The sequence below is a fragment of the Salmo salar genome, chromosome 04, assembly GCF_965601325.2.
Source record: "Salmo salar chromosome 04, fSalSal1, whole genome shotgun sequence".
In the NCBI taxonomy this organism is placed as follows: Eukaryota; Metazoa; Chordata; class Actinopteri; order Salmoniformes; family Salmonidae; genus Salmo; species Salmo salar.
In genome coordinates, this window is record NC_138294.1 from 8,731,910 (window position 1) to 8,748,008 (window position 16,099).

Sequence of the window (16,099 nt, forward strand, 5' to 3'; positions counted from 1 at the left end):
GTGACCGTTGAACTTTTGTTGCATACTTATCCAGATGATGCTTCGTACTATTTTGCGCTAAAACACTCTCAGTGTGATCAAGGCGTTAGTCCTATATTGCAGGGTTTCTGAACTTGGTCCAAGGGCCCCCTCCTGGGTGCACGTTTTGGGGGTTTTCCTAGCACTACACAGCTGATTCAAATAACCAACTCATCATCAAGTCTTGATCATTTGAATCAGCTGTGTAGTGCTGGGGCAAAAAACTAAATGTTCACCCAGGGGGGAAACCCTGCTCAATTAGATACACAGCCTCCTCTACCTCTGGTTTACTACCTCTAGCTGTATGTCCCACCACCCCTGTACTCCAACACAGCCTCCTCTACCTCTGGTTTACTACCTCTAGCTGTATGTCCCACCACCCCTGTACTCCAACACAGCCTCCTCTACCTCTGGTTTACTACCTCTAGCTGTATGTCCCACCACCCCTGTACTCCAACACAGCCTCCTCTACCTCTGGTTTACTACCTCTAGCTGTATGTCCCACCACCCCTGTACTCCAACACAGCCTCCTCTACCTCTGGTTTACTACCTCTAGCTGTATGTCCCACCACCCCTGTACTCCAACACAGCCTCCTCTACCTCTGGTTTACTACCTCTAGCTGTATGTCCCACCACCCCTGTACTCCAACACAGCCTCCTCTACCTCTGGTTTACTACCTCTAGCTGTATGTCCCACCACCCCTGTACTCCAACACAGCCTCCTCTACCTCTGGTTTACTACCTCTAGCTGTATGTCCCACCACCCCTGTACTCCAACACAGCCTCCTCTACCTCTGGTTTACTACCTCTAGCTGTATGTCCCACCACCCCTGTACTCCAACACAGCTTCCTCTACCTCTGGTTTACTACCTCTAGCTGTATGTCCCACCACCCCTGTACTCCAACACAGCCTCCTCTCCCTCTGGTTTACTACCTCTAGCTGTATGTCCCACCACCCTTGTGTTTCATAAAGCACCTAGCATCCCAAATGGCACCATGTTCCCTTTATAGCACAGAAGGTTGGTGGCATCTTAGTGGTGGAGGACGGGCTCGTGGTGATTGTATAAAACACATGGTTTCTATGTGTTTGATTCCATTCCATTCTCTCTCAGACACTATTATGAACCATCCTCCCCTCAGCAGCCTCCACTGACGTAGTACTTTACTTCTGACCAGAGTATTAGGCAATAGGGTGCCATTTGGGACATCCTATGATCCACAAGTAAACACACAGATCAATTTTCCGGGTCAGGATCCAGTATTAAACCATGACCTGAGGGAAATCAGCCAGGACTGATGGGCCAGGATCCAGTATTAAACCATGACCTGAGGGAAATCAGCCAGGACTGATGGGCCAGGATCCAGTATTAAACCATGACCTGAGGGAAATCAGCCAGGACTGATGGGCCAGGATCCAGTATTAAACCATGACCTGAGGGAAATCAGCCAGGACTGATGGGCCAGGATCCAGTATTAAACCATGACCTGAGGGAAATCAGCCAGGACTGATGGGCCAGGATCCAGTATTAAACCATGACCTGAGGGAAATCAGCCAGAACCGATGGGCCAGGATCCGGTATTAAACCATGACCTGAGGGAAATCAGCCAGGACTGATGGGCCAGGATCCAGTATTAAACCATGACCTGAGGGAAATCAGCCAGAACCGATGGGCCAGGATCCGGTATTAAGCCATAAGCCAAGGGAAATCAGCCAGGACCGACGGGCCAGGGTCCAGTATTGAGCCATAAGCCAAGTGAAATCAGTCAGGATGGATGGGCCAGGATCCAGTATTAAGCTATGACCCAAGGGAAATCAGCCAGGACAGACGGACCATGATCCAGTATTAAGCCATAAGCCAAGGGAAATCAGCCAGGACCAACGGGCCAGGGTCCAGTATTGAGCCATAAGCCAAGTGAAATCAGTCAGGATGGATGGGCCAGGATCCAGTATTAAGCTATGACCCAAGGGAAATCTGCCAGGACAGACGGACCACGATCCAGTATTAAGCCATGACCCAAGGGAAATCAGCCAGGACAGATGGGCCAGGATCCAGTATTAAGCCATAAGCCAAGTGAAATCAGTCAGGATGGATGGGCCAGGATCCAGTATTAAGCCATGACCCAAGGGTGACCTGTGTATCCTCCAGACAGACTACTGCATGTTGACCTGTGTATCCTCTACAGACTACTGCATGTTGACCTGTGTATCCTCTAGACAGACTACTGCATGTTGACCTGTGTATCCTCTAGACAGACTACTGCATGTTGACCTGTGTATCCTCCAGACAGACTACTGCATGTTGACCTGTGTATCCTCTACAGACTACTGCATGTTGACCTGTGTATCCTCTACAGACTACTGCATGTTGACCTGTGTATCCTCTACAGACTACTGCATGTTGACCTGTGTATCCTCTACAGACTACTGCATGTTGACCTGTGTATCCTCTACAGACTACTGCATGTTGACCTGTGTATCCTCTACAGACTACTGCATGTTGACCTGTGTATACTCTACAGACTACTGCATGTTGACCTGTGTATCCTCTAGACAGACTACTGCATGTTGACCTGTGTATCCTCTAGACAGACTACTGCACGTTGACCTGTGTATCCTCTAGACAGACTACTGCACGTTGACCTGTGTATCCTCTAGACAGACTACTGCATGTTGACCTGTGTATCCTCTACAGACTACTGCATGTTGACCTGTGTATCCTCTACAGACTACTGCATGTTGACCTATGTATCCTCTACAGACTACTGCATGTTGACCTGTGTATCCTCTACAGACTACTGCATGTTGACCTGTGTATCCTCCAGACAGACTACTACATGTTGACCTGTGTATCCTCTACAGACTACTGCATGTTGACCTGTGTATCCTCTAGACAGACTACTGCATGTTGACCTGTGTATCCTCTACAGACTACTGCATGTTGACCTGTGTATCCTCTAGACAGACTACTGCATGTTGACCTGTGTATCCTCTACAGACTACTGCATGTTGACCTGTGTATCCTCTACAGACTACTGCATGTTGACCTGTGTATCCTCTACAGACTACTGCATGTTGACCTGTGTATCCTCTACAGACTACTACATGTTGACCTGTGTATCCTCTACAGACTACTGCATGTTGACCTGTGTATCCTCTACAGACTACTGCATGTTGACCTGTGTATCCTCTACAGACTACTGCATGTTGACCTGTGTATCCTCTACAGACTACTGCATGTTGACCTGTGTATCCTCTACAGACTACTGCATGTTGACCTGTGTATCCTCTACAGACTACTACATGTTGACCTGTGTATCCTCTACAGACTACTGCATGTTGACCTGTGTATCCTCTACAGACTACTGCATGTTGACCTGTGTATCCTCTACAGACTACTGCATGTTGACCTATGTATCCTCTACAGACTACTGCATGTTGACCTGTGTATCCTCTACAGACTACTGCATGTTGACCTGTGTATCCTCTACAGACTACTGCATGTTGACCTGTGTATACTCTACAGACTACTGCATGTTGACCTGTGTATCCTCTACAGACTACTGCACGTTGACCTGTGTATCCTCTACAGACTACTGCATGTTGACCTGTGTATCCTCTAGACAGACTACTGCATGTTGACCTGTGTATCCTCTACAGACTACTGCATGTTGACCTGTGTATCCTCTACAGACTACTGCATGTTGACCTGTGTATCCTCTAGACAGACTACTGCATGTTGACCTGTGTATCCTCTAGACAGACTACTGCATGTTGACCTGTGTATCCTCTACAGACTACTGCATGTTGACCTGTGTATCCTCCAGACAGACTACTGCATGTTGACCTGTGTATCCTCTACAGACTACTGCATGTTGACCTGTGTATCCTCTACAGACTACTGCATGTTGACCTGTGTATCCTCCAGACAGACTACTGCATGTTGACCTGTGTATCCTCTAGACAGACTACTGCATGTTGACCTGTGTATCCTCCAGACAGACTACTGCATGTTGACCTGTGTATCCTCTACAGACTACTGCATGTTGACCTGTGTATCCTCTAGACAGACTACTGCATGTTGACCTGTGTATCCTCTAGACAGACTACTGCATGTTGACCTGTGTATCCTCTACAGACTACTGCATGTTGACCTGTGTATCCTCTACAGACTACTGCATGTTGACCTGTGTATCCTCTACAGACTACTGCATGTTGACCTGTGTATCCTCTACAGACTACTGCATGTTGACCTGTGTATCCTCTACAGACTACTGCACGTTGACCTGTGTATCCTCCAGACAGACTACTGCATGTTGACCTGTGTATCCTCTACAGACTACTGCATGTTGACCTGTGTATCCTCTACAGACTACTGCATGTTGACCTGTGTATCCTCTAGACAGACTACTGCATGTTGACCTGTGTATCCTCTACAGACTACTGCATGTTGACCTGTGTATCCTCTACAGACTACTGCATGTTGACCTGTGTATCCTCTACAGACTACTACATGTTGACCTGTGTATCCTCTACAGACTACTGCATGTTGACCTGTGTATCCTCTAGACAGACTACTGCATGTTGACCTGTGTATCCTCTACAGACTACTGCATGTTGACCTGTGTATCCTCTACAGACTACTGCATGTTGACCTGTGTATCCTCTAAACAGACTACTGCATGTTGACTTTTGTATCCTCTAGACAGACTACTGCATTTTGACCCGTGTATCCTCCAGACAGACTACTGCATGTTGACCTGTGTATCCTCCAGACAGCCTACTGCATGTTGACCTGTGTATCCTCTACAGACTACTGCATGTTGACCTGTGTATCCTCTACAGACTACTGCATGTTGACCTGTGTATCCTCTACAGACTACTGCATGTTGACCTGTGTATCCTCTAGACAGACTACTGCATGTTGACCTGTGTATCCTCTAGACAGACTACTGCATGTTGACCTGTGTATCCTCTAGACAGACTACTACATGTTGACCTGTGTATCCTCCAGACAGCCTACTGCATGTTGACCTGTGTATCCTCCAGACAGCCTACTGCATGTTGACCTGTGTATCCTCTACAGACTACTGCATGTTGACCTGTGTATCCTCTACAGACTACTGCACGTTGACCTGTGTATCCTGTAGCCTACATGCGCATATAACTGCAGTCAGTGTTCCAACTTAGCATATAGTGCTACCTCCCTGAACCAGCCTCTGACTGGGCTTGACCCAGGGTCCTCCATCTCCCTGAACAAGCCTCTGACTGGGCTTGACCCAGGGTCCTCCATCTTCCTGAACCAGCCTCTGACTGGGCTTGACCCAGGGTCCTTCATCTCCCCGGACCAGCCTCTGACTGGGCTTGACCCATGGTCCTCTATCAAGCTACTGTGTATCTGTGTATCAAATTCTATTCTTTGTGTGAAATATAAAATCAATTCTATAAAATAAGAGCAAAGTTATGGTGGGCAGAATATTTGGTATTTTAGACAAATCCCCAAAATACACACATTCAAGTTAGCAATTAAATAGTTTTACTGTGAAGAGGAGAGGACGCAGAGGAGAGGAGAGGAGGAGGCGGAGGAGAGGAGAGGAGGTGGAGGAGGGGGAAGAGAGGAGGAGGAGAGGAGACGAGGAGGCAGAGGACAAGAGGAGGCAGAGGACGAGAGGAGAGGAAGAGAGGAGGCAGTTGACTAGAGAAGAGGAAGCGGAGGAGGAGAGGAAGCGGAGGAGGAGAGGAAGCGGAGGAGGAGAGGAAGCGGAGGAGGAAGAGAAGAGGTGGAGGAGGAAGAGAGGAGGCGGAGGAGGAAGAGAGGAGGCGGAGGAGGGGGAAGAGAGGACGAGAGGAGGCAGAGGACGAGAGGAGGCAGAGGACGAGAGGAGGAAGCGGAGGAGGAAGAGAGGAGGCGGAGGAGGAAGAAAGGAGGCGGAAGAGTGGAGGCAGAGGTGGTGGAGAGGAGGCGGAGAGGAGAGGAAGGGGAGGAGGAAGAGAGGAGATGGAGGAGGAAGAGCGTAGGCAGAGGTGGAAGAGAGGATGCCCAAGAAATCACTACTAAAAGACACCAATAAGAAGAGATTTGCTTGGGCCAAGAAATGCGAGCAATGGACATTAGACTGGTGGAAATCTGTCCTTTGGTCTGATGAGTCCAAATTTGAGATTTTGGGTTCCAACCACCGTGTCTTTGTGAGACGCAGAGTAGGTGAACGGATCTCCGCACTTGTGGTTCCCACCGTGAAGCATGGAGGAGGAGGTGTGATTGTGTGGGGGTGATTTATTTAGAATTCAAGGCACACTTAACCAGCATGGCCATCACAGCATTCTGCAGCGATACGCCATCCCATCTGGTTTGCGCTTAGTGGGACTATCATTTGTTTTTCAACAGGACAATGACCCAACACACCTCCAGGCTGTGTAAGGGCTATTTGACCAAGAAGGAGAGTGATGGAGTGCTGCATCAGATGACCTGACCTCCAAAATCACCTGACCTCAACCCAATTGAGATGGTTTGGGGTGACTTGGACTGCAGAGTGAAGGAAAAGCAGTCAACAAGTGCTCAGCATATGTGGGAACTCCTTCAAAACTGTTGAAAAAGCATTCCTCATGAATCTAGTTGAGAGAATGCCAAGAGTGTGCAAAGCTGTCATCAAGGCAAAGGGTGGCTACTTTGAAATATATAAAATATATTTTGATTTGTTTAACACTTTTTTTTGGTTACTACAGTACATGATTCCATATGTGTTATTTTATAGTTTTGATGTCTTCACTATTATTCTACAATGTAGAAATAAAGAAAAACCCTTGAATGAGTAGGTGTGTCCAAACTTTTGATTGGTACTGTATATACGTATGCACTGCACTACGAAGGATGGGATAAACCCTCTGACATACCACACTGGAGTGTGCAGTATATAGGGAATAGTGTGCCAATTGGGACACAGACAACATGTTGTGAACCTGTTCTGTCTAAACCAGAATGTAGCTGTTCACAACTACTTCTATCATGACACACCATCCAGTCAGCCAGTCATTCAGCCAGTCATTCAGCCAATCAATCAACCAGTCAGGCATTCAGTCAGCCAGTCAATCAGCCAGTTGGCCAGTCAATCAACCAGTCAGCCAGTCAGTCAGTCAGTCAGTCAGTCAGTGTTTTCTAGTCAACAGGTGTCTCCCAGCTCTTTCTCTCCTCTCCTCTCCCATCACTGCCACCAACTCTCATCCCTTGTCCTCTTTGTCCCTTCCCACTTTCCTTATCCATTTTCACCATGAAAACTTTGTAGAGTCTTGTCTGACCTCTCTCTCTCTCTCTCTCTCTCTCTCTCTCTCTCTCTCAAGGAACCTCATTTATTTAATTTTCTCTCTACTTCTTGTCATCTGTGATCGGTCTGCCCGCAACTCTTCTTTCTAGTTGGGTTTTCCAACTTTACCTCCATTTGTCTGCTTGAACCAAAAACAAACAAATCTAAAAGTGAAAGAAATGCATGGAGACAGAGAAGAGATTGGGAGAGAGGGAGAGAGAGAAATAGGGAGAGAGAGAGAAATAGAGAGAGGGAGGGAGAAAGGGTGAGGGAGAGAGGGAGAAAAGGTGAGGTAGAGAGAGGGAGAAAGAGGAGAGAAAGCAGATCGTAGTAGAACAAGAAGAACTAATCTCCATAATCTCCAGAGCATTTCAATAATATCTTGTCCTTCTGCTGTCTCTCACCTTATTGCTCGTATAGTGATAGTTAAAGGTGCAATATGCGGAAATTATTCCCTCATTTCCTGGATGCTAAAATTCTAAGATTCTAACAAATTTCACATTTATCAGACAGAACAAGCAGCCAGAGTGTAGAGATCATTGTACCATCTAAACCACTGTGAGATATATTTTCAATAGCCCCAAATATTGTATTTTCAGCTGTTTGAAGCTGGTGTACAAAACCCAAAGGAAAACGCACAAGAAGGAAAGTTAACAGGAGGCATAGAAATAGTGCGCATAGAAAATATCTACCACTTCTTATACTCGCTTTTCAATGAGAAGGACAGATCTATAACTCACATTTCTATGTGGGTTTGGTCGGGTCACCCCAAAAAGGTACATATTGCAGCTTTAAAGGCTCTACCTGTTCAGTAATGAAATATTATATAGCTGGCTGTCTAGACTGTATTTTTACACCTCAGGATATCCCTCTATCTCATTCTCATTTGACATTATTAATGTGTGGATAGACCATGAGATGGTTCAGAGTAGGATCAGTGTTGCCTTTTAGTTCATAATGAATAAGACTATATGGACAGATGGGACCTGATCCCAGATCAGCTCTCCTACTCTGAGATGCTTTATTAATATGGGCCCTGGTGTCAGAATAACAATGGAATTGTATCGGTTTTATGTACATTTTTTCCAGACGTTTTAATGAAATAGCTTGAAGCAGCAGGTAGCCTAGTGGTTAGAGCTTGTGCCAGTAACCGAAAGGTTTCTGGATCGAATGCCCGAGCTCACAAGGTACAAATGTGTCGTTCTGCACCTGAACAAGGCAGTAACCCACTGTTCCCCCGGGTGCTGAAGACGTGGATGTCGATTATGACAGCCCCCCACACCTCTCTGATTCAGAGGGGTTAAATACGGAAGACACATTTCAGTTGAAGCCATTCAGTTGTACAACTGACTAGATAACCCCCCACCCCCAAAAAAGAGAAAGCTGGGGCTAAGATGAGAATAGTGTTAGTTCCTTAGTTGGCCACATAGGGGCACTCTTTACCTGTTTGTTTTAAAGGGAAAGGGAGATGGAGGAGAGATGGAGAGACTAAGAGAGGAGAGGGAGAGATAGAGAGGGAGGGTGGAGAGAGAGAGAGAGGGGGAGGGTGGAGAGAGAGAGAGAGAGAGAGAGAGAGAGGGGGAGGGTGGAGAGGGAGAGAGAGAGAGAGAGAGAGAGGGGGAGGGTAGAGAGGGAGAGAGAGAGGGGGGTGGAGAGGGAGAAAGAGAGAAGGTGGAGAGAGAGAAAGAGGGAGGGTGGAGAGGGAGAGAGTGTGAGAGGGGGGAGGGTGGAGAGGGAGAAAGAGAGAGAGAGAGAGAGAGAGAGAGAGGGTGGAGAGAAATTGTGCATCCCAAATGACCCCTCTATTCTCTATATAGCTTACTACATAGGGAATACACTATATTTAGACATTTATACTGGCCTCCTGACTGACACATTCTACCTTTCATAGAGAGAGAGAGAGAGAGGGGGGGGAGGATAGAGAGGGAGAGACATGGAGAGAGAGCAAAATATGGGGGAGGGTGGAGAGAGGTTCTGTCTGAGTACAGAACCCACAACAGTTGGTAAGTTCATGCTTGCAGGAAAGTGTGTTGGTGGTCAATCTGCTGTTGTCTGTGTGTTGTATCCAGTGTGTCTGGATTAGTGGCTGTGTGTATGTGTCTGTGTGTCTGTGTGAGTGTCTGTGTGTGTTTTAGGGTCTTTTTCTGTCTGACATGATCCTGTTTTATTTAATGTTTGAATCCAAATTACATTTTAGTCATTTAGCAGATGCTCTTATCCAGAGCGACTTACAGTAGTGAATACATACATTTCATTTTCATTTCATGCATTTTTTGTTGTTGTACTGGCCCCCCGTGGGAATCGAACCCACAACCCTGGCGTTGCACACACCATGCTCTACCAACTGAGCCACAGGGAAATAACATGAGGAGTTATCTGTAAAGAGAGATGGAGAAATGACTTCTTCAGGAAACACACACACACACACACACACACACACACACACACACACACACACACACACACACACACACACACACACACACACACACACACACACACACACACACACACACACACACACACACACACACACACACACACACACACACACACACAATGTAAAGGCAACATGCAACAATTTCCAAGATTTTACTGAGTTACAGTTCATATAAGGAAATCAGTCACTTGAAATAAATTAATTAGGCCCTAATACATGGATTTCCTGAACTATAACTCAGTAACATGTTGGAAATGATTGCATGTTGAAGGTAAGGGTGTGGATCAGAAAACCAGTCAGTATCTGGTGTGACCACCATTTGCCTCATGCAGCGTGACACATCTCCTTCACATAGAGTTGATCAGGTTGTTGATTGTGGCCAGTGGAATGTTGTCCCACACCTCTTCAATGGCTGTGTGAAGTTGCTGGATATTGGCGGGAACTAGAACACACTGTCGTACACGTCAATCCAGTGCATCCCAAACATGCTCAATGGGTGGCATGTCTTGTAAGTATGCAGGCCATGGAAGAACTTGGACATTTTCAGCTTCCAGGAATTGTGCACAGATCCTTGCGACATGGGGCCGTGCATTGGGGTGACAGGTAGCCTAGTGGTTAGAGCGTTGGGCCAGTAACCGAAAGGTTGCAAGATTGAATCCCAGAACTGACAAGGTAAAAATCTGTTGCTCTGCTCCTGAACAAGGCAGTTAACCCACTGTTCCTAGGCCGTCATTGTAAATAAGAATTTGTTCTTAACCTCTATGGGCTAGGTGGGACGCTTGCAATTTCTCAAACATATGACTATTTTACACCATTTTAAAGATAAGACTCTCGTTAATCTAACCACACTGTCCGATTTCAAAAAGGCTTTACAACGAAAACAAAACATTAGATTATGTCAGCAGAGTACCTAGCTAGAAATAATCAGACACCCATTTTTCAAGCTAGCATATAATGTCACATAAACCCAAACCACAGCTAAATGTAGCACTAACCTTTGATGATCTTCATCAGATGACAACCCTAGGACATTATGTTATACAATACATGCATGTTTTGTTCAATCAAGTTGATATTTACATCAAAAAACTGCTTTTTACATTAGCATGTGACTAGCATGTGACTAGCATTCCCACCGAACACTGCCGGTGAATTTACTAAATTACTCACGATAAACGTTCACAAAAAGCATAACAATTATTTTAAGAATTATAGATACAGAACTCCTCTATGCACTCGATATGTCCGATTTTAAAATAGCTTTTCGGTGTAAGCACATTTTGCAATATTCTCAGTAGATAGCCCGGCATCACAGGGCTAGCTATTTAGACACCCAGCAAGTTTAGCACTCATCAAAGTCAGATTTACTATAAGAAAAATGTTATTACCTTTGCTGTCTTTGTCAGAATACACTCCCAGGACTTCTACTTCAATAACAAATGTTGGTTTGGTTCAAAATAATCCATAGTTATATTCAAACAGCGGCGTTTTGTTCGTGCGTTCAAGACACTATCCGAAAGGGTAAATAAGGGTGACGAGCATGGCGCAATTCGTGACAAAGAAATTCTAAATATTCCATTATCGTACTTCGAAGCATGTCAACCGCTGTTTAAAATCAATTTTTATGCCATTTTTCTCATAAAAAAGCGATAATATTCCGACCGGGAATCTGCGTTTAGGTAAACAGACGAAAGAAAATAAAGCATTCGGTCGACTCGGGCACGCGCCTAAGCCCATAGTACTCTGATCGGCCACTTGCCAAAAGCGATAATGTGTTTCAGCCAAAGGCTGCCTCGATATCATTCAGCTTTTTCCCGGGCTCTGAGAGCCTATGGGAGCCGTAGGAAGTGTCACGTTATTGCAAAGATCCTCAGTCTTCAATAAAAAGAGCCAAGATGAAACACAATTTGTCAGACAGGCCACTTCCTGCATGGAATCTTCTCAGGTTTTGGCCTGCCATATGAGTTCTGTTATACTCACAGACACCATTCAAACAGTTTTAGAAACTTTAGGGTGTTTTCTATCCAAAGCCAATAATTATACGCATATTCTAGTTACTGGGCAGGAGTAGTAACCAGATTAAATCGGGTACGTTTTTTATCCGGCCGTGTCAATACTGCCCCCTAGCCCTAACAGGTTAACTGACTTGCCTAGTTAAATAAAGGTTAAATGATGAATGGCACGACAACGGGCCTCAGGATGCTGTCATGGTGTCTCTGTGCATTCAAAGTGCCGTTGATAAATTGTGTTTGTTGTCTGTAGTTTATGCCTGCCCATACCATAACCCCACCGCCACCACGGGGCACTGTGTTCACATCAGCAAACTGCTCAGCCATACATCTGCCCGGTACAGTTGAAACCGAGATTAATCCGTGAAGAGCAGTCTTCTCCAGCGAGCCAGTGGCCATCAGGGCATTTGTCCACTGAAGTCAGTAATGATGCTGTTAAGACCCTGGATGTTACAGCTTTAGTTTTTTTCCATTTCTGTTTTGAGGCTGGACTTTCCCACGTATAGCTCGTTAGCACGTAGAGCACATTGATTTAACCAGTTGTTGTTGCTAGTCAACTCTCAGTGGACACCTCCACGAGTGTCTTTCAGAACCCCTCCTAAAACCCACCTGTTTCATTTGGGTTGTTGGTCAGTGACTCTGTTAGTTCCCTTTTCTGTTCGAGCAACACTTTTTGGTTTTCATGTTGGGGAACGTAACAAGGATGACGAGCACGCAGACGAGATTCCCCGAGATGGTTTCTGACAGTTTGTGCAGAAATTCTTTGGTTGTGCAAAGCCACAGTCTCACCAGCTGTTTGGGTGGCCGGTCTCACCAGCTGTTTGGGTGGCCGGTCTCACCAGCTGTTTGGGTGGCCGGTCTCACCAGCTGTTTGGGTGGCCGGTCTCACCAGCTGTTTGGGTGGCCGGTCTCACCAGCTGTTTGGGTGGCCGGTCTCAGACCAGGGACCAGTATGAACACGTATCCACTCACTACTGTAAGTCTCTCTGGATAAGAGCGTCTGCTAAATGACTAACATGTAAAACACACACAGGCCGTTTGTCTCCCACACAGGCCAGACTGCAAGCCTATACAGGAAAGGGCAAACTGTGCATACGGACGGACGTGTGTGTTTCAACAGGTCACACATCTTGCTGCTGTGATGGAACACTGTGGTATTTCACCCAATAGATATGGGAGTTTATCAAAATTGGATTTGTGTAATCTGAGGGAAATATGTGTCTCTAATATAGTCATACATTGGGCAGGAGGTTAGGAAGTACAGCTCAGTTTCCACCTCATTTTGTGGGCAGTGTGCACATAGCCTGTCTTCTCTTGAGAGCCAGGTCTGCCTTCGGCAGCCTTTCTCAATAGCAAGGCTATGTTCGCTATTCTCTCACTCACATTCACTCATAGCCCAGATGTTTCTGCTCTCATGACGCAAGTGGAGGTTAATTTACAGACATCTCTGTAGCCGTGGGCTGTTTGGAGGGTTAAAGGGGCAATCAGGGATTTGAAAAAACAACAACGTGACTGAGTTAAGAAGACAATGTGCCTGTTGATTTTCCCAACATCAACAGTTGTTTGTTGCGATTATCCCCTGACTGTGTTATGGTGTTTGAATGGCAGGGCAGCAGACAGAGAATGGTGTTTCATTAGTTTGACTGTGATATGGTGTTTGAATGGCAGGGCTGCAGACAGAGAATGGTGTTGTCATTAGTTTGACTGTGTTATGGTGTTTGAATGGCAGGGCAGCAGACAGAGAATGGTGTTGTCATTAGTTTGACTGTGTTATGGTGTTTGAATGGCAGGGCAGCAGACAGAGAATGGTGTTGTCATTAGTTTGACTGTGTTATGGTGTTTGAATGGCAGGGCTGCAGACAGAGAATGGTGTTGTGTCATTAGTTTGACTGTGTTATGGTGTTTGAATGGCAGGGCAGCAGACAGAGAATGGTGTTGTGTCATTAGTTTGACTGTGTTATGGTGTTTGAATGGCAGGGCTGCAGACAGAGAATGGTGTTGTGTCATTAGTTTGACTGTGTTATGGTGTTTGAATGACAGGGCAGCAGACAGAGAATGGTGTTGTGTCATTAGTTTGACTGTGTTATGGTGTTTGAATGGCAGGGCAGCAGACAGAGAATGGTGTTGTCATTAGTTTGACTGTGTTATGGTGTTTGAATGGCAGGGCAGCAGACAGAGAATGGTGTTGTCATTAGTTTGACTGTGTTATGGTGTTTGAATGGCAGGGCAGCAGACAGAGAATGGTGTTGTCATTAGTTTGACTGTGTTATGGTGTTTGAATGGCAGGGCAGCAGACAGAGAATGGTGTTGTCATTAGTTTGACTGTGTTATGGTGTTTGAATGGCAGAGCAGCAGACAGAGAATGGTGTTGTGTCATTAGTTTGACTGTGTTATGGTGTTTGAATGGCAGGGCAGCAGACAGAGAATGGTGTTGTGTCATTAGTTTGACTGTGTTATGGTGTTTGAATGGCAGGGCTGCAGACAGAGAATGGTGTTTCATTAGTTTGACTGTGTTATGGTGTTTGAATGGCAGGGCAGCAGACAGAGAATGGTGTGTCATTAGTTTGACTGTGTTATGGTGTTTGAATGGCAGGGCAGCAGACAGAGAATGGTGTGTCATTAGTTTGACTGTGTTATGGTGTTTGAATGGCAGGGCTGCAGACAGAGAATGGTGTTGTGTCATTAGTTTGACTGTGTTATGGTGTTTGAATGGCAGGGCAGCAGACAGAGAATGGTGTTGTCATTAGTTTGACTGTGTTATGGTGTTTGAATGGCAGGGCTGCAGACAGAGAATGGTGTTGTGTCATTAGTTTGACTGTGTTATGGTGTTTGAATGGCAGGGCAGCAGACAGAGAATGGTGTTGTGTCATTAGTTTGACTGTGTTATGGTGTTTGAATGGCAGGGCAGCAGACAGAGAATGGTGTTGTCATTAGTTTGACTGTGTTATGGTGTTTGAATGGCAGGGCAGCAGACAGAGAATGGTGTTGTGTCATTAGTTTGACTGTGTTATGGTGTTTGAATGGCAGGGCAGCAGACAGAGAATGGTGTTTCATTAGTTTGACTGTGTTATGGTGTTTGAATGGCAGGGCAGCAGACAGAGAATGGTGTTGTCATTAGTTTGACTGTGTTATGGTGTTTGAATGGCAGGGCTGCAGACAGAGAATGGTGTTGTGTCATTAGTTTGACTGTGTTATGGTGTTTGAATGGCAGGGCTGCAGACAGAGAATGGTGTTTCATTAGTTTGACTGTGTTATGGTGTTTGAATGGCAGGGCAGCAGACAGAGAATGGTGTGTCATTAGTTTGACTGTGTTATGGTGTTTGAATGGCAGGGCAGCAGACAGAGAATGGTGTGTCATTAGTTTGACTGTGTTATGGTGTTTGAATGGCAGGGCTGCAGACAGAGAATGGTGTTGTGTCATTAGTTTGACTGTGTTATGGTGTTTGAATGGCAGGGCAGCAGACAGAGAATGGTGTGTCATTAGTTTGACTGTGTTATGGTGTTTGAATGGCAGGGCTGCAGACAGAGAATGGTGTTGTGTCATTAGTTTGACTGTGTTATGGTGTTTGAATGGCAGGGCAGCAGACAGAGAATGGTGTTGTCATTAGTTTGACTGTGTTATGGTGTTTGAATGGCAGGGCAGCAGACAGAGAATGGTGTTGTGTCATTAGTTTGACTGTGTTATGGTGTTTGAATGGCAGGGCAGCAGACAGAGAATGGTGTTGTGTCATTAGTTTGACTGTGTTATGGTGTTTGAATGGCAGGGCAGCAGACAGAGAATGGTGTTGTCATTAGTTTGACTGTGTTATGGTGTTTGAATGGCAGGGCTGCAGACAGAGAATGGTGTTGTGTCATTAGTTTGACTGTGTTATGGTGTTTGAATGGCACGGCTGCAGACAGAGAATGGTGTTGTGTCATTAGTTTGACTGTGTTATGGTGTTTGAATGGCAGGGCAGCAGACAGAGAATGGTGTTGTCATTAGTTTGACTGTGTTATGGTGTTTGAATGGCAGGGCAGCAGACAGAGAATGGTGTTGTCATTAGTTTGACTGTGTTATGGTGTTTGAATGGCAGGGCTGCAGACAGAGAATGGTGTTGTGTCATTAGTTTGACTGTGTTATGGTGTTTGAATGGCAGGGCAGCAGACAGAGAATGGTGTTGTCATTAGTTTGACTGTGTTATGGTGTTTGAATGGCAGGGCTGCAGACAGAGAATGGTGTTGTGTCATTAGTTTGACTGTGTTATGGTGTTTGAATGGCAGGGCAGCAGACAGAGAATGGTGTTGTCATTAGTTTGACTGTGTTATGGTGTTTGAATGGCAGGGCTGCAGACAGAGA